Genomic DNA, 24,175 nt, shown 5'->3' with positions numbered 1-24,175 from the left:
TTTATATATATATATATATATATATATATATATATATATATATATATATATATATATACATATATATATATATATATATATATATATATATATATATATATATATATGGTGTGTATGTCTTAAGCACACATTTGAGTATGAGTTGTTTTCAGATGTATTTAGATGGTTTATTGAACACATCTTGGTGGTTTTTAAGTTTTATTGTATATAAACAACTGAGTTAAACATCTCCATCACTGGAGGAAGCTGTGTTGGTCCACATGACCAATTCTGGTGAAGTTTAGATAAGAACTGAACAAATTATCGATATCACAGATATCGTATGCTTGGTTTACTTTAGACACGTGACGGAATCGGAAGACACCTGCATCCGGTGACGTCACAAACTTTCACACGAAGAGTTAATGTGTTGACACTAAGAAAGAATGACAACTTAGCATCTTACATCCTGTACACAATTTGAGTTGACCATAGCAAATCTCACGGCCAGCTCTTCCAACCAACATGACATATTACGTCATTTGTTTTAAACATGTAATATTACCATTCTAAATATTACATAAGCTCGGCCAGCTATCTCAATTTTTTTACAAAAATTTAACAACAAGCCGAAACATGGTTATTAGGTGTGACTGGACATACGTATCACTCAATGTTCAAAACTAGCTATATCCAACTGAGGACGAATGTCCAAATAGGCACATCAAAATTAATAACAATAATGCATACAAAAAAGATATTACCAAAGCAAAAGAAAAAATGCATGATAAAACCAAGATCATATATATGGTACATTGCTAGCAAATGATTACATGGTACCAAAAAACAAAACAAATTCTGACTTACAAATGATTCGGTAACTTGATAAAGAATAATTGTTACCTTTGTCAGAAACAAGATACTCAATATTCAGTGCACAAATACGATTTCCTGGTACGTACACGTACCACGGTTTCGTACATATATATATATATATTTATATATAGGGCTGATACATTTTATTAGATGCCCATAGATTCTGTTATATATCTTATATTTTTTTTTTTTTTTTTTTTTTTTTTCTCTTTTCTTTTTTAACATTCCGGCTTATATATTTTTATTAGATGCCGAGAGAAAAAAATGATTTATATCCTTTTTTATTTTATTTATTTTTTTAAATGTTATTTTAAATGTATTTTTAACAATGCAAATGTAGAGAATTTCTTTAATTACATATTACTAGCGTACTAGTCAGCTTTTCATACAAACATCATCCTGACAAATTACTCCCTTAGCGAATGAGGTGGCCACTCATACAGCTTTGAACTGGATTAAATAGGGGGTATTGTCAGGGCTATGCAACTCATTCCTTTGTAGCTGCTTGCTGTGCCGTAACCTACGCCAAACAAGGATGTTCACGGCGATAAATATCATCACCGTGAAACACAAACTAGCCAGTATTATGGGGTGAAGAATCTCTTTGTAAGTCGGCGACAGGTGGTCCTTTTCGGTAAGTTTCATTAAGTGTTTCGCCACACTTCCTTTATAGGGGAGAGGAAGTGCGGGCGTTGTAGAGGTCCACGTGAAGTTCGCGAAGTAAGCACGTTCTCTGATGATTGTCCGTAGGCCAGTCACCATGGAATTCGGGGAAGTCCCGATACAGCCATCTGCTGCGACGAAGATGTGGTTAAATGATGTGGATCCGTCAGGGCATGATATATTGAAGCCGTCCTTGTCGTATCGTATCCACGAGCCATTATTTAGTCTGCAATTGAATTCTTTATTGTCAAAGGGATAGAGCTTATCCAGACAATTTTCACTTGTATGGGAGAGAGCACCGTCTAGCACTATACCTAACTCGCATGAATCCATCAAGTTTTTACGGAATTCAAATGAGTCAGCTGTACATATTTTTCTATCCATTGCGTCTGAACAGTGAGTTAATTGATTTAAGTCTTTAATGACCGTATATGTTTCCTTGTCTGGGGAAATCAATACGTGTCCTGTCAAACTGGATATTACTGGATTTGAGTGATTCGTCATGAAAGTCGGAAATGGTGATATCCTGTAAGATTGCCAGGCATCAGAAGAATCAAAGGGAATTGTAATCCTAACCTTGTTATTATCTACGTTTACTGTAATTAGGCTGTAATAAAATTCTAACCTATGTTCGTCTAACAAAGGAACATAGCCTAGTTTATCCCTAGTGTTCTCCAGAACTAATTTTAAGTAACGTATAGGCAACAAATGGGGCGACAATACACCTTTAGTTGCTAACGTGATAGCTTCTACATAATCCTTGGATTTCTCAATGAAATGTGCAATTCTGTTATGTATGTGATCTATCTTTGAATCATAATACGTTAATGTTGCTAACAAATCCTGTACTTCCATAATTTGAACGATATTATCTGAATGTTCATTTAACAAATCCATAATTTTATTGATTGAAGCTAACTGATCCCTTAGTTCTGACATAATCAATTCATCTTTATGAGTCAAGAACTCAATTTTCTTATTTTGATTACTAATTTTAAGACGATTGGAAAGTCCTAAACCTAAACTTGCAACAGACCCAAAGATGCTTAATGCAGCATAAATGAACGGATTCCGTCTTTCTTTTTGTTCGTGTCCTACAGTCCACATCAAAAGGTCATAAGCCAAAGATCCTGTCTCTCCAGTCTTATTTTTTAAGTCATCAGATAGCATCTCTGCAACTTTTAATGTTGATCGAAGCAAACTCTTAGTAGTCAAATGAAAATGTCTCCTATGCAACTCATCCAATGATGCAGAAAACCTTGAAATGGCGGTTCTTAAGCTAGTGACATCATTCTCTTGAAGAAAAATTGCTTGCATATGCACTTCGACAATTACGTTGGTTGATGTAATAAAAATGTCTTCTTGTCTTTCAACTATATTTCCATATTTAAAATATATATTCTTAGTCTTAGAACTCATCCCATACGAAAAAAATGTCTGAGCGAACAATATCACTCCCAACAACAAAAAATTCATCTTGGAAACCTGTAACGAGAAAAAATATATGTAATTACTCCTGTATTAAAAAGAAAACTTTTTAGTTACAAAAATTAAAATTTTTCCTCACTTCTTTTTAATTTCTTATGTGAGACAATGGTACTATTCTCTCATCCGTGGGTTGGGCTACGTTTTGAATTCGAAACCTATTGGCCGTTAATGTTTCCAAAATGTTAAATGGGCCTTCAAACTTAGGTGTTAGTTTATAGTTGAGCCCTTTTCTGACATTGATTTGAATATAGATGTTATCACCCACGGTATATGTTTTAGTTGGTTTCGCTATTTTATCATGATTCCTTTTCATTATGATTTGTGATTCTTCTAAATTCTTTCGAAGGATATCATATCGACTTATACTTGCATTTATACATTCTTTTAAAGGATTTGATAGATTAGTTGTAGGCGTTAATACATGGAAAGGTGTTCTAACTGGGGTACCATACAATGCTTCATGCGGTGACATTTTAATTGATATATGATATGAATGATTCAGAGTACTCAGTGCCGCCGGTATTGCAATATCCCAGTTGGGGTCTGATCCCCCTAGTGTTACCCTTAATATATTTAATATCTTCCTATTTGCTCTTTCCACTAGCCCATTCGACTCTGGGTGATATATCATGGTATTGATCTTCTTTATTTTGAGGAATTCACACAATGAGATAAGAAAGTGATTATTAAATTCACCACCCGAGTCTGAGATTATCATGTGTGGAATTCCATGTTTACAAATGTAACACTCGTAAAACTTCCTAGCGCATTCAATCGCAGTTTTAGTTTTAAGAGCTATTAGTTCTGTATATCGAGTTAAAGCATCTATAATCACTAAGAGGTGCTTATTTCCTCTGTCTGACTCGTAAAATCCTGTTAACAAATCTAAATGTATTCTTTCAAAGGGTTGATTGGGAACAGGATAAGTTCCTAAGCTAACAGGTGTTTTCGTATGCCCTTTGTTTTCCTGACATGTGCGACAATTAGCTATGTGTCTTTTTATATCTGTAAGCATTGTATGCCAATAAAACAATGATTTGGCTTTCTGTGACATTAATGAGAACCCAGGGTGTCCATGTAATGGATTTGAATGCAACCAATTCAGGACAGTGGAAACAAGTGAGTTTGGTACTACTACCTGGTCGTTAGTTACATGTGGTGTATTGCGGGTTTTTCTTGTCACAGTCCTACACAGAATATTATCTTTGATTACATAATTCTGCTGCTTATACTTTATATATTCTTTTTCTGTATGATTGCCTTTCAAAGCATTTATAATTGTTTCTATTTTCTGATCTTTTCTTTGCTCAGTCTGTAACAATTCAGCACTCCAGCCTAAATCTTCTTGTTCAGATATTGTTTTTACAATAGGCATGGATGTTGATATATCTATTAATTCAGCTAAAGACTCCGTACAAGATGACACGGGGTTGCGTGATAATGCATCCGCAATGATATTTGCTTTCCCAGGTAAATACCCGATTCTTGCGCCAAAATCTTGAATGATTAAATGCCACCGAGTTCGTTTAGGGCTGTGATTGAAGCCTTTAAAGAACTCTGTTAGTGGTTTATGGTCAGTAAGAACCTTAACGGGATAACCGTAAATTATGAACTTAAAATGCACTAGCGAATTAACAATAGCTAGTCCTTCCTTGTCTATTACTGCATATTTACTTTCGGAAGTTCTCAATTTTCGAGAATAGAAAGCTATCGGGAAAAACTGTTTATCATATTGCTGAAGCAATACCCCTCCTACTCCTAAGTCTGAGGCGTCTGTTGCAATGAAGAATTCCTTACCGAAGTCAGGAAATTTTAAGATAGGAGAACTACACAGTTCATCTTTCAAAGTATTAAACGCCTGTTGATGTTGCTCAGACCATATGAAATCTACGCCCTTCTTCGTAAGATCAGTTAAAGGAGCGGCTATTATTGAATAGTTGCGTATAAAACGCCTGTAATATCCACTACAACCCAGAAATTGCTGTATTCCCTTGACATTAGTAGGTATGGGAAAATTACGTATAGCCGACACCTTATCATGGACTACTTTAAGACCTTGGCTTGACACCATGAAACCCAAATATATCAATTCTGTTTTGAAAAATTCACACTTACTAATCTTTACCCTTAAGTTATGTTGTCTTAATCTCTGTAGTACTAGTTCTAACTTACGTAGAAGTTCCTCTAAGGTGTTGGAAAAGATTACAAGATCATCCATATAGGCATGCAATATATCCCCTAACAAGTCTCCAAACACTATGTTAATCATTCTTGTAAATGTTATAGGAGCACAACGTAAACCAAAAGGCATCCGTAAAAATTCATAATGTCCCCTGGCTGTGCTGAAGGCTGTGTATGGGATACTATCTTCTTCTAATGATATCTGGTGAAAGCCTTTAAGTAAGTCCAAACTGGTAAAATATTTATTCTGACCTAACAAAGACAAAATATCGTCAGTACATGGCACTGGGAATCGATCAGGGATCGTTTCCTCGTTTAGACGACGAAAGTCGACGCAGATACGCCATGTTCGATCTTTTTTCGGTACAACTATTAAAGGAAAATTATAAGGGCTATTTGATTTTCTAATGACTCCTTCCTCTAACATTTTACCTACTTCATCATTTATTTCATTCTGGAATTTCATAGGGAGTCTGTACGAGGGTACATATATAATTTTCTGTTTGTCTTTTAACCTTATTTGATGCTCGATCACATCTGTTTTCCCTAAGGATCCATCCGTAGTGGAAAAGACATCTGTATATTTATTTAAAAGTTCAAAAATTTTCTGCTGAATTTCTTCGTCTTGAATGTCCTTACTGATTTTATTTTTAATAGATCGTAAAAGGGATTCATCCGCAACTGATTGAGAGTGATTGATTTCAGCAACGGTAAGAATACGATGTTTATAAACTTCTACATCCAAGATATGTTGATTTTTGTGAATTACTAAAGTGTTATTTAAATGATTACAGACTTCGATATTACATTGCTGATGTGAGCCTACTGTATAAATAGCTTGTGTGACAGACAATCCGTTGGTTTTCAAAGTATCGGAAAGGATTAATATTTCAGATCCCGGTAGTGTTTTCTTTATTTGCACTATTAAATTCGAAGGTATGTTTGGTTCGATATATTGCGTGCAAGATGATATTACGGGTGAACGAGAATTCTGCTGGGTCGCGTGTATTATTTCTTTACTAGTGAGACAAGTTATTGGTTCTTCAACGTACGTTACGGTTACATTTGTCGTCTCCTTTTTATCCAAAACTGACTTTAAAGTATTAGAAGACTTATAGAATTTCCCTTTGATATACACGCCGTGCTTTGCAGGAGCTAAGATAATGTTTTGATTTCCCATAGATGGGTATCCTATAATTACAGCTGGATACATATTAATGTTTTTCACAACAACAAATGTATCGGCAAACGTGCGATTACCGACTCTGAACTGAATATGAGTTATGCCTATGACGTTTAATTCATTATTTCCTATACCTGAAAGTCTGATTCCTGATTTTTCAATCGGAAAGTTCGAAAACAACAAATGATGCGTCTTCAAATCCATAATATTACGTGGACTACCAGAGTCAAAAAATAACGTAAAGGATTTGTGTTCTAAATTTACAGCATATAAGGTTGGCCGTAACTCATTTTGGCTTATTATCGTATGAATACGTTGCAAATCTACGGGAGCATGCACTGTTTTACTTAATTCGGCCGTGTGTTTCATAGGAAAATCTATTGTCTCACAATTATCTGATAAAACATTAAATTGATTATTCATTACTATTGATGTTGACATAAATGACCTTGACCCAACATCACTCTCTTCCCCTCTAGAGTTAACTATGTGGTATTTGCTTTGCTCTGCACATTCTGAAAATTAGGCTGACTTTGCGAGGTCTGGTTTGACGGCCCAGGCTCAGCGATATTTGAAGAAGTGTTTGTTTGTTTCGGACTCTGAACTGCATTGACATTTTGTTGTTTCTTCTTATTGTTAAAATGAGGATTTTTCTTTTTATTTCCATATGGAACTGACTGTGGAATTGACTGTGTATTTCTAGGATATTGTTGTGTCTTACGCGCGTAACATTGACTATAAGAATGTGATCCTGTGTTGTGAACTGAACAAAATTTCGTTCTACAGTCTGCGCTTATGTGACCTTGACGTTTGCAGTTGTAACACGTCACTCCCGCTACTGGATTATTAATTACGTTCACTGTTTGTGGTTTTGTTTCATTCTTAGCAAAAACTTGAGTTAACACGGGATCGAGATCTGGACACTTGGACATGTGCTTCTTTATCTGTTTATAGACATCCAATTCCGTACTTGCAGGCATTAACTTCTTATCAAAGCACCGCACTAAAGCTTCAGGCAACATAAGTGTCATGCAAGTTAAATACATTAATCGTAAAAAATCTTTCACGGAGATATTATCGTTAGTAACCCAAGTGGAATTACCTAAAATGTCCTGATATTCGTTAAGCCTATCAGCTATGAGAGCTGCTCTCTCAACAACATTAAGCCGATTCATAGTGGCTTGATTAAGTGTATTTCGTAACGTTAACACTACATCCAAAGCTTCTCCACCCCCATAGATCGCGCGTAACCTAACTTTGAAATCATCCCAAGTAACTGCTTCCTGAAATGAAACACCTCTTAAATACGCACTCGCATCCCCCTTAGAAAAATCTATAAAACTTTTAGCTTCTTGTAATTGTACAAAAGGATCTACGATTTGTTTGGCATTTAAATGGGCATCAACGGATGAAATCCATGACTCCACATTTTGTGGCAAGAACCCGTTGACACGGCCTTGAAAAGGAAGGATTGCTGACCTGGCATTTACAAGCGTCACAATTGGAGGAGGATTAGCCTGGCCTACACCACTAGGTCCAGGGGTAGGGCTGACAGGAGGAGCCATGACTGCTGTATTCTTTTTTTTTCTATCTCTTTGACCCCTTTCAATCCTATCAAAATATCTATATGAGTACAGACGCCCACTGCGTAAACGCATATGTATAATAAAATTCCCCCAACAATGTTACTAATCCCAATACATTTCCCCCCAAGAGTTTATGAAAGAAAAAGGAATTAGCACAAAGAAAGAAAAATTCTAAATGAGAATTCGGAGTTTCTTATAACAAAGTTTAGGAATTCACTCACCCCAGTAATAATTGACTAACGACTTGTGATAACTACACTTCACTGCACAAACTGAAATGAATACAAAATCTTTGTACTTAGCTTATATATGAAGTCGAGTCGTCTCTCTCTCTCTCTCTCTTGATGTTTTGTTAGCGATGTCTCGTTCTAGTTTCTTGTAGAATGTAGGTCTTCCTGGATATGTTTTGCAATAGTTGAATGCCAGTCCTTGGGTTTCCTAGGATGTTGATTGAAGATTCTATTTGTATACTAACATATGTTGGTGTTAGCATTTTCGTTGGACTTAGTCAAAATTGTAGATTTTTGTAGATAGTTCTGAGTTCTTGAAGATCTTTATCAGGTTTCACAGCTTTTATGTTGAAGTCTTGAAGATATATCTCTGGTTTTACAGCTATTTATTTTGAAGTCTTGAAGATATTTCTCTAATTCTTAGAGTTTAATCGCTGTCTTTGAGTTTAACCGCTGCCACCATTTATTGGTGTGCTACTGTCTTAAGCACACATTTGAGTATGAGTTGTTTTCAGATGTATTTAGATGGTTTATTGAACACATCTTGGTGGTTTTTAAGTTTTATTGTATATAAACAACTGAGTTAAACATCTCCATCACTGGAGGAAGCTGTGTTGGTCCACATGACCAATTCTGGTGAAGTTTAGATAAGAACTGAACAAATTATCGATATCACAGATATCGTATGCTTGGTTTACTTTAGACACGTGACGGAATCGGAAGACACCTGCATCCGGTGACGTCACAAACTTTCACACGAAGAGTTAATGTGTTGACACTAAGAAAGAATGACAACTTAGCATCTTACATCCTGTACACAATTTGAGTTGACCATAGCAAATCTCACGGCCAGCTCTTCCAACCAACATGACATATTACGTCATTTGTTTTAAACATGTAATATTACCATTCTAAATATTACATATGTGTGTGTGCATGTGTTTGCACGTCTGTGTTGTTGTTCTTGATGTTGTTGCTACTGTTGTAGTTCTTGGAGTTATTGTTATTGTTCTTAATGATATTTTTCTTTGAATTGTAAAACTAATGATAATGGAATTATGATTAAGATTTCTCTCGTCTGTAATTCAAGGCTGATGGGTTCGAACGTTCAAAGGGATTTGACTTCGTCTTCATATATAATATTCATTTATTACAAATACAACACAAATAAAGGCTTGTAATGATTAAATAAAATTATGGAGTTCTTTTGATGAATTCAATGATAGTTATACCGCAAATAATATGTGTAGAATCACTTATGTTAAATTGAAGTCAAAATCGAGGACATACGAACGCAAATAGAACACTATTGTTGCTACACTTGTGTCAAATCCTAACTCGAACGAATGCTCGAAGTGATTTGACTTCGTCTTCATTTTTAAAATTTATATGAAACAATTGGAACATGAAGTGAGTCTATCAATTCTTAATGATTAGAATTAATGTATTTTTGTTGAATTTAAGCATATGTGTATCGGGAACAACTGGTATTATAAATACTTGTCCAAATGAAGTCAAACTTGAACACATACGAACGCAAATACTTAAGAAATGGTTGCAACAATGTGTCCCTCCCCCTCACCCCTTATTTTAAGGCTGAGATCATCTAAAACGAACGAAAGTTCCCAAATGGAGTTTATTATGTTTTATTATAAACTAAATGATAAACTTTTAGGTCTTATGTGACATTGATAATTAATTTCTTTGCTTAGTTGTTTCTTGTAGTGTCTGCAACCTCACCATCATCCATGTGAGGTAAGGATATGGTGTGTGGTGGAACCTGTTGGTTTACCTGCTGACTCATCAGCAGCCATTGCCTGGTCTTCCCTGGGCCATTGATCCTATCTTCAGAGCTCCAACACATACCCACCCTGCCCATTACCACACACTACCCAATTCTACATTAGCCCCACCCACTTGAACCCTACCCAAGCTCCCAGACCTGTCCCACCCTACCCCAGCCCAACCTATCCTAGCCCCCAACCCATTCCTACCCTAGCCTTACTCCCAACCCTAGCCTAACGCCCAGCCCAACCCATTCCCACCCTAGCCTATCCTTAACCCAATCCCCCATCCCTCCCCCAGTCCAACCCAATCCCAGCCCCCAACCCATTCCCACCCTACCCTAACCCCCAACCCTCCCCCAGCCCAACCCATTCCCACCCAACCCTCCCCCAGCCCAACCCATTCCCACCCTACCCTAACCCCCAACCCATTACAACCCTACCCTAACCCCCAACCCATTCCCACCCTACCCTAGCCCTCATCCCTCCCCCAGCCCAACCCTACCCTAGCCCTCATCCCTCCCCATTCCCACCCTAGCCCCACCCCTAACCCTCCCCCAGTCCCTTTTCCCTTCCCCTTGTTACCCCACCCTCCCTTCCCCCTCTACTGAGTGCCAACTGGTTGGCTCCTCCTATTTATACCCTCCACCCATTTTGAATCAACCAATCACAGAACTCCATTTCAATTCAGCCAATCACAGCTCGTCCTCATCGAAACTTGTTGCCAAATGTATAATAATCTTAGACACAGAACGAGGGATGAGGTTGCTACACCTAGCCTACATGTCTCATCTGGCCTTGGCTGCGACCAACTACAGTTTACTAACTGCTAGATACATAATTGTCTTCTCAGATAAAGAGAAATCTTATACATTTCTTTACATTTTGTTCAAATATTAAAGAAAATTTATATAAAAACAATGGCGTAGGTCTAGTTTTACAAATGAAATTCTTAATTTACAATATTCGCGAAATAAATAATTCTTGTGTTCGAATGTCTTTAATTCTAACTTCGACGTCGCATAAGTAGTTATCAATTTGAGCTTTTCAGGCTTATTATAAACACTTATAGGCCTGCACTTAAAGCCTAAATTCCTTTATATAAAGCTATGATTGATAGACTTTCTTATTATAACAGTCATTAGAGATATTAAAAACGAAGTCGCTGTCAATACAAATCGAACATATCCGAGAGGAGAAATCTTATGACTGTTTGTTCGTATGTTGCTTTTCTTTGGTGTCAATATTTTTCTTTCCTTGTTGTAATTAAAAATACAAATTACTGTATTTATTTGATTTTATGGATTTTGTTTATTATAATCTGTAATATATTTCAAATTGACTAAATCTGATAAAGGATCTGACCTAAGTTCAATGTTACTCGAGTGTGTGTGTGTGTGTGTGTGTGTGTGTGTGTGAGCTTAGAAATACACAGTAAGTGGAAGATAGAAATTAAAGAAGAAGAATGAATAAATATGACTACTAACTACTGCATCTGTGATATCTATTTTCAGAACCGGAATAAATAAGTTAAAACTGAATATTATAAATAGAGAAAAATGGGGAAGTCTAAATAAACTAATTTTTGTGAAAATAAGAAGACTTAAGCCTTTTATTTTTAAACCTTACAGGGAAGACCTAAAGCAAATAATAGGATAACTTTTATTTATTGAAAGAAAATAGAAAAGAAGTAAATATTTAAACATGATTTTGAGTAAAAGCAAAATAATATAATAGAAAGATAAACTAAATCGCTAGATTTTTAGAGGCGCCGTTGTAAAGGTCTCACCTGACGGTCCTGCTTTTAGAGAAATTGTCCCAAAATAGGGAAATTTCTAGTGAATCTGGGGAAAATTGTCCCAAAATAGGGATATTCTAGTGAATCTGGGGAAAAAGTTGTGAAAGTCAAATTTTTCTGGTTTGCTGTTGTGAGTTAAATTCCAATGTTTTTGGTTGAAAAATATATCTTATGCGAAAGAATATGTTATATAATGTACTTTGTGAAGATGATGAACTATAGGTAGCACTTGTAATAGCTTGTGTTGAAGAAGTACTATGGGGAAATGACCTAATATTTGAGATTTTAATGTTTTAAAACTAGAATGCTCTTTAGGTTTAGTATTTTAACCACGCTGCATTAATAACTGACAGTTTTGAGCTGTTTTCCTGGTCCTATCACATGTGGAAACATTGTTTGTGACTCCTACAGGACCTGAAATATCTGTTTCTCGTATATAGAGTACTTAGAGGAATTCTCAATAAGAAACGTAAGTCTGGGAATTAATCGAATCAAACTCATCTTTTTATATGTAATCATTATTATTTTAATCTTATTTATTTATGTTAATTATCCGTATTTTATTGAAATAATTGTCAAAATCACTCGATTATGCGCAAATTATTTGCGCAAATGATACACTTGCTGACTGAACTGGCTTACTCATTTGCGCAAATAATTTCTGCATAATCAGGTGATTTTGTCAAGAGTTTCAATAAAAGACGGATAATTAGCATAGATGGTTAAAATAATAATGATTCCATACAAAGACGAGTTTGATTGTATTAATTCCCAGACACTTACATATCTGTCCAGTCAGCCAGTATGGAGATGCCATATTGGAGAGAGGCATTAAGCCGCTCTATTCACTACAATAATAATTGATGTTTCAACGTTAAATAGATATATTTGTATCGGAATTTAAATTCATAAATTACGAAAAAGTATTTTGATACTTTTTTCTAAGTTTTGTGACACTTTTGCCTCAATTTTAATAATATTTTCATTAATGGTACAAGTCCTAGACATTAACCAACAGTAATTGATTTTTCAACGTTAATGAGAAACATTTGTATCAGAATTTAAATTCTCAAGTTACGAAAAAACTGATAATTATTTTCTACATTTTGGCTCAATTTTAATCAAATTTTCATTAGTGATACCAAAGTTATTTACACCACTTTCTTGATTAAGTTGTCGGGGAGCCATTTGTTTAAAACGTTTTATTTCCTTTTTTTTCGAAGTGCGAAGAAAATTAATATATTTTTTTTCATTTTTAGGGTTTATTTGACTTGATTTTGTATCAAAAATTGTATTATTTGTGCTTTAATGCCCTCAATATATTACACAATGAAATAGTTCGAAACTCTGATTATACATTTGGGAGCCATTTGTTTGTTTACAAAAGTTTGTTTACGAAGGTTTTGATTTTTGACCAAGTTATGAAGGCTTTGAGGTTTGTTTTAGAGTTTCTTTATCATTCGAAAGTTGTTATTTTGACGGATTCAAAGGTTTCTTTAGATTGAATTCGTTGTTATGCAGTTGGTTTTCGATCTCGTTGGTGGATCCTATTTGTTGCAATCTAAAGTCATTGAAAGAGAAAAATATTGTAGTGAAACTTCAGTGGGTTCCAAGTCATAGTGGTGACAAGGGAAATGAACTTGTGGACTCCATTGCAAAAGGGGCTCATTCATTTGTTAACATAGTGAATATCCTGTACATATTCCAGTTTCAGAACATATCACAGCTTATCGTAGGGCTGTATGGGAGAAGTGGAGATTGGATAGAGAGGCGGAACTTCAATTCTCTCAGCTTGGCCCATATAGAAGATCAAATTTGTTGGGTAGTTTGAAGCGCTACGGCTAAGCGTCCTAATTTGCTTATTATCGCTCCGACTGTTATCTTGTATAGAATAAAAACGTTTGGAAATGGTCTACGGATCTTAAATATGTTGTGTAAGGGGGGGTCCGGGGAGGCGCAGCCCCCCTGGGTAAGGACACGGCTTTTAGCATAGGTTAGGTGGGTTTTTTAAGTTTGCTTCTCCCGTCGTACTCGTAGGTAAGGGAACTTGTGTAAGGGGGGGGGGGGACCGGGGGGAAGCCCCCCTGGGTAAGGATACGGCTTTTAGCATAGGTTAGGTGGGTTTTTTAAGTTAGCTTCTCCCGTCGTACTCGTAGGTAAGGAAACTTGTGTAAGGGGGGGGGGGGGGACCGGGGGGGAAGCCCCCCTGGGTAAGGATACGGCTTTTAGCATAGGTTAGGTGGGTTTTTTAAGTTAGCTTCTCCCGTCGTACTCGTAGGTAAGGAAACTTGTGTAAGGGGGGGGGGGGGGACCGGGGGGGAAGCCCCCCTGGGTAAGGATACAGCTTTTAGCATAGGTTAGGTGGGTTTTTTAAGTTAGCCTCTCCCGCCAAAATCTTTTTTAGAACGACGGCCATAGTTCAGAATATTCCCGTTTTCTACGGGATTTGGCCGTCACCTTACAAAGGCTCCAATTTGTTGACAGCTCTAACAACGTCATTGGCATCAAGGAAGCTAAACTCTGCAATTCTTCGACTTTGTGTTGGACACTTAAGACTGAAAGCCCATCTACATCGCCTTTCCCTTGAGGATTCACCTTTTTGCTCTTGTGGTGAAGTAGAGGATGTAAGGCACATTATACTACACTGCCCTCGATATTTTACATCCAGAGTGTTTCTGAGACATTCTCTGTTTCGGATTGGTGTCCCTTTTCAGCTAGATAGGATCCTGGGGGCTGACTCTGGAACTCCACATGTATTGAAGAAGATCTACCGTCATCTAGCAGTCTTCCTGAAGTCCTCGGGCCTCCTCAAAACTCTATGATTTGTTACAAAGTAAAATATGAGAGGGATAGCACTATGGTTGCCTGATAGGTGACGTGTGCTAATACATTAAGAAAGAAGAAGAAGAATAAGAGTGCCCGCAAATTGCCGCAGTCTTGAGAAGTTAGAAGTCTAGGAAACCACGATTAAGTTATTTTTTTAAATATATATCAGCTCTATTTTATCCACGTTGAACACAAATATTTCATAATGGTACGGACTACCTAAACTAATAGTTTAGCAATTGTACTTAGTAATTAGCCGTGTCACGGCAAACATTTATGGCAACTGCCATAAGGTTTAGAGTAGACACTTGTCTATCGTATGAAGACGAATTCCTTCGTAAATTAGTTGTTTTTACGTAATATCTTTTGATCATTTGTATGATAGCAGACACCTGTATTTATAATAACGGCCACTTGAATCTATGATAGTGGCTACCTGTATGTATGAAAGCAGCCACCTGTATGTATTGTAGCAGACACCTGTATGTATGATAGCGGCCATCTGTATTTATAATAGCAGCCACATGTATGTATGGTAGCAGTCACCTGTTTATATGATAGCGGCCATCTCTATTTATAATAGCGGCCCCCTCTATGTATGATGATGGCCGTGCCCTATACTTATTTTCAACTCTTTCATGAACTTGGTAAATATATATCCATTCACCGTTCTCTGTCCCCACATTATGCATACGTTACCTCCCCAAACTGCCTTTTGACCACTTCTGAAGAGACCAGCTTGATTCATGAGGCTGGTTAATTTCCTCCTTTAATAATGATAATGATGATGAAATTGAAATTTCTTTCTTTTTTCCTAGTGATTCGTAAGACATCGCCGTCGCATTACAAAAACCCCTGTCCGTTGTTCTGCAAAACCTCTACTCAAGAACACCACCTGACCTAAACATCCCTACTTAACCTAACCTACAAGCCGTGTCCTTACCTAACGGCTAGACTGCCGTATTCCTACCGTACCCTGTGTTTGATTTGCAACCCATTTGACTCTTAGCAAGGTAACACAATCATATTTTGTAAAAGGAAATCCATTTCACAAGTAAAAAGTAAATTTACATTTGTCCCATTGAACTACATTAACATAAATATAGATGTATATACTGTACTCACATTACTCAAAGTCATTGAAGTCGCAATCTTCATGTACGATCTTCTCCCTGTTGGTCAACTTCCTTTTTGTTGTGGGTGAGATGGCCCGGCAATTAGCGAAGAAGAAGAAAGAATGGGGCGTTTATGGTGTTGGGACGGGCAACAATTCCTGGAATCGTGGCACGAGCTACTGTATTATAACACCGCCATAAAACGTGGATTTACCGTTGTTTTTTTATTTTCCATCGTAGTTATAACGTATTTTACCAAAACAATACTTTGAATAAACACCAGAATAATCCACCTGGAGTCCTATCTTATACAAATAAGCTGTAAAATCATTACTCTCGGTAAACTTCACAATCCTTACAATTTTCGAATTAGTCGAATTCTAAAACGATTTACAAGTATCTTCACTCTTGCAGTGATGTGTTCCCATTTTCTCGTCTCGGTGGATTAGAATGAGCATCTCCAAACCACGCTTGGTGCTCCCAATACCCTGTTTTTAAATTTTGGAAACATCCGATTCTGATTGGATGAAAAAGAAAAGCCAAGACTTAAACATCTCCCTTGGTCAAAGTCTTTGGACATCCTGGTATTTGATACAAGTCGACTTGATTATAGGAACTTTCTCCCCTGAAAGGAGCTAGGGTTTGTATCTGTATCTGTGAAGGAATAATTAGAAATGTTTAAAGTGATTCGTATTTTTCCTAATAATACAACCCTGAGTCCACTCCTTAAGTCAATAGGCGAAGGTCGGAAGCGTCTGTGCAGTGTGCTGGCTAGGGGACAGGCTCTCCAGCCACCCGCCAGTGCATTCATTACGAACCTCATTATGAATTCTTAAAGCCGAGTTCCATCTACACTGAAATCATACTCTTATCAAAGGATTCAGTTTTGCATAGTTAAAAAAAACACAAATATCTTTTTAAGATTTTGACATTTTTATCAGGTTTTAATTTCCTCCAGAGATTAATCTAGTTAATAATACCATTAACTATGCTTTCAGGTCATGCAGGTCGGCTGAATTTTGATGCCAACGTGTGCAAATTCTCAACAAGAGCTTTTGCTGCACGGGCATACTGCCGCAGCTGTATACGTTCGTGAGTCACCATCTGCTCTGCCGCGTGTTTTAGTACATCTTCTTCAATTGGGACCAAAAGTAAAGACAACTGTATATGCTAAACTATTCAATATTTGTAATCAAATTAGACCTAAGGCTCTTAATATTGGTGGTCCATATAGAAATAGTTTGAATGTTCTGAATTTAAATAACAGTTTTTTTAATTTTGATTGGAATGTAGTGTATCTTGACTTTGAATTGTTTAACCTTTTATAACTCTATACAGTGTATACTGTATACAGTTTATTTACTGTACTGTAAATTTGTAATGTAACGTGATTCGTCCATTATCAAATCGGTCATTTCAGAAAGATAATCCTGCTGGCAGATGTTTCGAAAGCTAGAGACCGCACGGAGTGGAGAACCTCTCCATTGTGCAAATATTCGGATGAGCTCTGACAGATGGTCATCCACAATTGAACCGGGATGATGAATGGACTGTCATTAACAGCAAGGATGACACTTTGAATGGGGTCTGTCTGCAGGGGCATCATTCGAAGAGCAAATATATTAGATTTACAATGTTGGAGAAATTCTTGAGGTAAGAATCATACTTCAGGCTGAACTACAGAATTTCAAATGCTTTCAAGGGTTTTTATACCCTCTCACCAATCATATATATTGTTATAACAGTACCCTTTATTGATTTTTTATCCCAATGATAATAATAATTATGATAATACTGCTTGATACAGTAATGTTAGTTATATGAAGTCTCCTCTCCCACAGATGTGAGCATTGGTATTAACGAGGAGAGCACAGTACTGTTCTGCCTGTTCCGGTGATGTCGTTACCACTTTTAAATACTTTTATTGGTAAGTGTTTTGTGTCTGTTGGATTGAAGATTTTCCATTAAATTCTGTTTAGGATTTACAATGTTAAACTGAGTCAAGCTGCATCTTTTGTACTTCTGCTACAGTAGTGTCTATCGTAAAGTCCAATGTGTCCCTGAATACTGTCATTGATTTTGTGTTTATTCCTATGCAGATACAAACTTTTGAGTCATTTATATGGGTTACTCCTAGTTTCATTTTCTCTACAACCAGACAATCGAACAAAAATTGGTTTCATTGCATCATGCTTCATTGCTAGGCAACTGCTGGCGCATTGCTCATAATGCTGGTTCACAGCTCTTCCCCACAACACTCTTGGTTGTGAAGTGGGTGAGATGCACACAACCTTATCTCTCTGCGATCAGACCTCCGCATTGCCCTCACCGTATCCTTATACTGTAGTTCTAAGTTCATGTCTCTTGTGTCTTTACAACTATATATTTCAAATTTGATGCGTTCCTTCCCTCGTCATGATGGACGCCCCTGTGGTACAATTATGAGCTAGGTAGAAGTAGATCCATACTCGGCTTATCCTTCTTGCCGAGGGTAGAAGAAGTTCTGTGGTTGTCCTCCCAGTGGGAGAGATATCATTCATGCCGCAAGAAATGATCTAAGAGAGATCGTTCCCCTCCTTCGTCTTCTGTCAGCAAGGACAAGGAATGAAAGATAATTTCTGCAGGGAACGTTATCCCCCATCAGGAACCCACAGAGACTCCAGTCACGAATTACAATGTCCATCATAATTTTTATTAATGTTTTATCACCCACCCAGCGTTGACAATGTGCAATATGAACTTGTAGCGGATCTTTTGGCTATGCCCACTGTGCCTCCAGAGCCGGATCCTATAGCTATTCCATCCGTCCCTGATTATTCTGTTATGTCTAGATTTCCCTCCCCCCACGAGTGCAGATTATACAGAGAAGATCTAACTCTTAGAGGTGTCTCCAATGAGAGCGGTGAAAGCATCGCCACGTAGAGCCTGCCATTTCCTCTCCTACTGAAGAGGCCTCATTGAAAGACCCTTATTAACAGTCTCCAGCTCGAAATAACGAGCGTGACCTGCCTCATACACCTTGGGGTTCTTGGCAGAGATCTCATGAGAGTTCCCAAGATGCATCAGAGGACATTTCTTCTCCTTATTACGAGAGTAGTGTGACCTTTTCGTCTGTGTCCACGCCCGAAGACTTGGCAAAACCTGCCCTTCTTCTAGTTCAGCACAACCTTATTCTTCTCCTTGTGAGCAAATACCTTCTCTGGTAGGAGGGCATAAGTACCTTGCTTCATGATGCATCAGCCTGTGTTACCAAAGACACTAGTCTCACAGAGAAGTCATGCGCATTGTTGCACACCCATCCAACGAGGGCTAGCATGGTGTGTGGGCGAGTGCCTCTGTCTAACGAAGGTTTGCCTGCAACCCAGGTTTATCGCCATATTACTCATAGTGAATTGGCGGGTCCCTACTCACTAGCCCGCAGAGCTTCAGTTTTGCTGTTGTCTCAAGTACATGTGAATAACTTGGGCAAGTTTTAAAAGAAGCAACCTGTGGTTCGCATTGTTATAGGCTGCTGTTAGGGCATAAGATATTACCCTTGTGATTTTCCCAAGCTCAGAGCCATCCTCAATAAACTGAGTGAGGCTAAGTACCTGAAAGCAGCAGGATCTTCCTGCCTGGAAGCCAGCCTGCTCTGGTGTCAGTTGATCTTCGACTGTGGGAGGTAGGCGGACCATCGTCACCTGTTCGTACAGTTTATATAAGGTGCAGAGGAGAGATACTGGCCGATAACTCTTAGGGATCATTGGGTCTTTGCCAGGTTTTAGCAAGGCCACAACTTTAGCTTCTCTCCATAGTTTTGGGATCTTGAATGTTCTTGCAAAGTTGTTAAGAAGTATTAATGTTCATTATTTATTCTTGTTGCCAAAGTGCAGCATTATCTCAAATGTAATGTCATCCAGACCAGCAGCTTTTCCAGGTTTATGGTGTTTCATGGCTTCCTGGAGTTCTTCAACAGTGAGTGGTTTAATCTCGTTATTCTCTTTCATTTCATATTTCATTCTTTTGTGATATCTTCGTTCTTTGTCATATGGCTTCCCATTAAGTGAGAGTTGTTTTGCGCCTGCATTGGGTGTTACGGTACCTATTCTCGTTTGGGTGTTCCTATCCAAGTTCAGTTTACTGATTGTTTTCCATGCTTTCTTACTGTTCTAAGTCATATCTGTGCTGGCTATCAGTTCTTGCCATCTCTCCTTTTTCTCATTGGCTACAGAGGCTAATAAAAGTTCTAATTCAGTGGTGTCTTAGACAGACGGCTCTGAATTGTACTGTTGAACAGGTTGGGCTTATACCACCCACCAGCTAAGGACCCCCAACTCATTATGAATTTTAAGAGCCGGGTTCCAAAGTCTCAGGTTTGTTTGATTAAAAAAAAACGGTTCGCTCAAAATCTATTTTTGGGTGAGATAGCCATGTCGTCCTGATGGAAGGTTCCTATAAGTAGCTTCCTAGGGTATATTTGACTACAGTGATATTCCCAGAGAATTTAACTTAACCCTGGATAGGTACGGTGGGTCGTTTGCGACCCCGAGCGTAAAAAAAAAACAGGTTTTTCTCACGTGACTCACCCCTGTGACTGAATTTGTGGGTGATCGACCTGCAGGAGGTGTCTCCCCTACACGCTCTAGTAGTGTCCAGATGTGCATTGCTGTAGCTGTACTCCTTCCCCGATTTCTGAGACGCGTCGGGGTCGTTCGCGTCCGAGTTTACCCTTCTGAGGTAGTTTGCATAATTATCAAAGTTATTACGTATTATGAAATTGTCGTAGAATGGTGCAACTTGTATAGGTTATCAGTTGTGGAAAGTCTTGGTGGATTGTTTGGCTACCATGTGCATGTTTTTTTTTTTAGTTAAAATGTCGTTCATCACCACGAGGACCATTTTACCGCGACTGCCCCTTTTTCATTTTTTTTCATTTTTTTGCCAAGTCATTTTTCCGTAAGATATTGCCAAATAGTGTCGTAAAACTTTTGCTTGTTTAGTGTTGGAAAGTGTGTCTAGATGATCTGGCTACCCATGCATGACTTTGTTTTTGTCAGATACGACGTAGTTATTGGTATATTGGGTATTTAACTGCGGTTACCAATTTCTGTTTTTTTTTCAATATTTGTAAAAATTACTACGTAGTAAGGAATTGCCGTATATTATTGATTTTTTTTTCATGTTTATGTGTTAGAAAGTGTGCCTTGATGGTTGGGCTAACACGTGCATGTCTTTTTTTTTATCTGAGATGTCGTATATTAGAATGTCAGGCATTTTACCGCGAGTGTCCCTTTTTAATTTTTTTTAATTTTTTTGCCAAGTCATTTTTCCGTAAGATATTGCGAAATAGTGTCGTAAAACTTTTGCTTTTTTAATGTTGGAAAGTGTGTCTAGATGATCTGGCTACCCATGCGTGATTTTGTTTTTGTCAGATACGACGTAGTTATTGGTATATTGGGTATTTAACTGCGGTTGACAATTTCTGTTTTTTTTTTCAATATTTGTAAAAATTTACTACGTAGTAAGGAATTGCCGTATATTATTGATTTTTTTTCATGTTTGTGTTAGAAAGTGTGCCTTGATGGTTGGGCTAACACGTGCATGTCTTTTTTTTTTATCTGAGATGCCGTATATTAGAATGTTGGGCATTTTTCCGCGAGTGCCCCTTTTTATTTGTTTTGCATTTTTTTGCTTAGTCATGTTACCGTAAGGAATTGGCAAGTAGTGTCGCAAAACTTATATTTTTATAGTGTTGGAAAGTGTTTCTAGATGATCTGGCTACCCATGCCTATTTTTTTTTTAGCCAGATATGGCGTATATATAAGTATGTGTTCGATTTTCCTGTGATTGCCATTTTTTCGTTTTTTCCCATTTCTTTCAAAATTACTACGTACTAAGGAACTATCACAGAGTAATATTTCATTTATATGTTTATTTGTCGGAAAATATGCCTTGATGGTTTGCCTAGCACGTGGCTGAAATTTTTTTTTTCTGAAATGCCGTATATTAGAATGGCCATTTTTCCACGAGTGCCCCTTTTTATGTTTTGCATTTTTTTGCTTAGTCATGTTACCGTAAGGAATTGGCAAGTAGTGTCACAAAACTTATATTTTTATAGTGTTGGAAAGTGTTTCTAGATGATCTGGCTACCCATGCCTATCTTTTTTTTAGCCAGATATGGCGTATATATAGGTATGTGTTCGATTTTCCGGTGATTGCCATTTTTTCGTTTTTTCCCAATTCTTTCAAAATTACTACGTACTAAGGAACTATCACAGAGTAATGATTCCTCTAGATGTTTATTTGTCGGAAAATTTTGTTTACTTTTTTTTTGATTGAATATCATCAAATTTTTTTAGCTAAAATATTGTTTTACATTTTTTTTTCGATTTTATTTCCCTTCAAAAAAATTTTTTTGGGTCAGAATTTTAATTTTATAGTCGTAAAATAATCGACAATTATCCAGCAACCCACCATACAATTTTTATGCATATCCAATAATAATTAGATTAGTAAATAACACCTTGAAATTGACATACCCTTCCTACATTTCAAGTGGCAGATTAGGGAGTCTGAGTCAGTGTGGTTGGCGGCCATTTTGTGGACATATCCGAAGCGTAAGCTGCCCTATTTATATATATTCTTGTTCCCTATAGAATTTGTGATATTTTGGTATATTTTTACCTGCATAAATATCATATTATATATTAAATATATGTATTTTTTTACGAAATTTCCAAGTACTCAAAAAATTACCTTTAGATATGGCCCCTGATATAAATGTAATTTACAAAATAATGAAGATTTTTTTACATATTTCTATTTTAGGATAACATATGTTTATTCCCTAAAAAAATTAGCCACTTCCTATTTCATTTGGGTACCCAAAAAAATTCATGAAATTTGGACAATTTTTTTTGGCCAAAAAAAGTTACCCTTTTTTTCTCATTTCAGATCTTCACCTCCATGGGTCTGACTTCATCCAAAATACATCAAGATGTGTCCTAAACATTCAAGAATCAATTCCTAAAAGGATTTGTGTATATATGTATAAACTTTTTTTTTATGAATTTTTATGTCAGGTCTTTTTTTTTCTACTTAATTTTTTAAAATATTTATAATAAATAGTTTTTCTGCAGATGAGTAGTATTTATCTTTACAGTTGTTTTAAGCATTCATTGAAGTTTTTTTTGGCAAAAGAAAAAAGGAGGTTACTACAAAAACTGATTTTTCAAGAATTTTTTTTGGCGTCGGGGTCGTTCGCGTCCGAGTATACCCTTAAAGGGGTGTCCGAGGACCGTACCTATCCAGGGTTAAGGTCTCCAGAATTCTAACTCCTGGCGCGAATATCCTTAAAGTTTCCTTTAAGGATATCGCATAATATCAGGGAACGTATTCTTGACACGCCACATAGCAATCTGCACCCCGCATAGCGTTTACGCTTCGAGGGGGAAAAGTGGCAAAATAAAAGAGGAGCCGTTAATAAGGTTCCCTTCCTCCGTTACTGTTTGAGTACTCAGATGGCCCCACCATCGCTGCCATCTTTATTCCTTTAAGCGTTGAGCCGGTACTACAGATACAGTTTGTTCCAGCACGGAGTACTTACCTCGAACTACTTTCTTAAGAGGATCTGGGATCTCCCCCTCTCTCCGTTACCTTGTCGGGGCGCTCCGGGGCGGAAGGATACTCGCCCTGGGGCGACCCGGGGTCAGCGCGTGAGGCTGCGCTTGTTAGATCGTCAGTAAACATCTGGTCGCGGCGTAGATAACATCTCGCCGCTCTCTCTCTCTTATCCCGTCCGATCACCTTGTGTACCACGTGTTCCTTTGTGTTCTCCATCCCTTGTGTTCCCACGTGGTCCCTTGTGCTCCCACGTGTTCCCGTGTGTTCCTTCCCTTGTGTATCACATGTCCGTGTTATCTCCCTCATCTTTCCCTTGTGTTCTTGTGTCGTTTGCGTGTCGCTTTCCACTATGGAATCCCAGCGTCGCTGTACCGGGCCCCAAGCTGGTAAGTCTTGTGGAGCCTGGCTCTCTAAGCCCAAGGTCGACCCACACACGCTGTGCTCCTCGTGTCGGGGGAATAAGTGTTCACCTTCCTCCACGTGCCAGGAGTGCGAGTCTTGGCCGGAGATGCAGTGGACTTTGTTCTCCAAAAAGAAGAAGAAGGTATCCAAGAAATCGCCGAAAAAGCCAGGCCTTTCCTCGCCGTGTACGTCGCCCTCAGCGCAGTTGGAAAGAGGTTCTCCTTCTCCTTCCCCTACCCAGAGTAGGGGACAAGGTAAGTCCGTTGCGGGGAAACAGCCCATTGCCGTTCCCCAAGAGTCTGATGTCGGGGAATCTGTGGAAAAGGGGCCTACGCAGACGAGTGTGGAGTCTGCTAGTGTGGCGGAAGTATGTGTTGTAGACGATGACCTTGTGCCCACAGGACCCGTCTCAGGTGAAGACCCGGTGTTGGGGAATCCCGAATCGGCTCCTACCCCCACATC

The 24,175-nt window shown here is 37.8% G+C and overlaps 2 long non-coding RNA genes across 3 annotated transcripts in view; both read left to right on the top strand.

Annotated features, from left to right (window-relative positions):
- Positions 1-24,175, top strand: part of LOC137642749 (uncharacterized) — a 136,756-nt gene that overhangs the window by 18,302 nt on the left and 94,279 nt on the right. The gene's annotated exons all lie outside the window — the stretch shown is intronic.
- LOC137642747 (uncharacterized) overlaps positions 13,141-24,175 on the top strand; it is a 63,518-nt gene continuing 52,483 nt past the window's right edge. The window contains exons 1-4 of one of the 2 annotated variants that reach the window (XR_011044850.1): positions 13,141-13,203; positions 16,708-16,860; positions 17,130-17,362; positions 17,551-17,636. This is a non-coding gene — a long non-coding RNA (uncharacterized lncRNA). The remainder of the gene's footprint in view (positions 13,204-16,707; positions 16,861-17,129; positions 17,363-17,550; positions 17,637-24,175) is intronic. The other variant, XR_011044849.1, reaches the window with a different exon arrangement.

The sequence above is a fragment of the Palaemon carinicauda genome, chromosome 6, assembly GCF_036898095.1.
Source record: "Palaemon carinicauda isolate YSFRI2023 chromosome 6, ASM3689809v2, whole genome shotgun sequence".
Lineage (NCBI taxonomy): Eukaryota > Metazoa > Arthropoda > Malacostraca > Decapoda > Palaemonidae > Palaemon > Palaemon carinicauda.
Note: the sequence above shows the minus strand (reverse complement) of the source record. Positions and strands in the feature narration are given on the sequence as shown.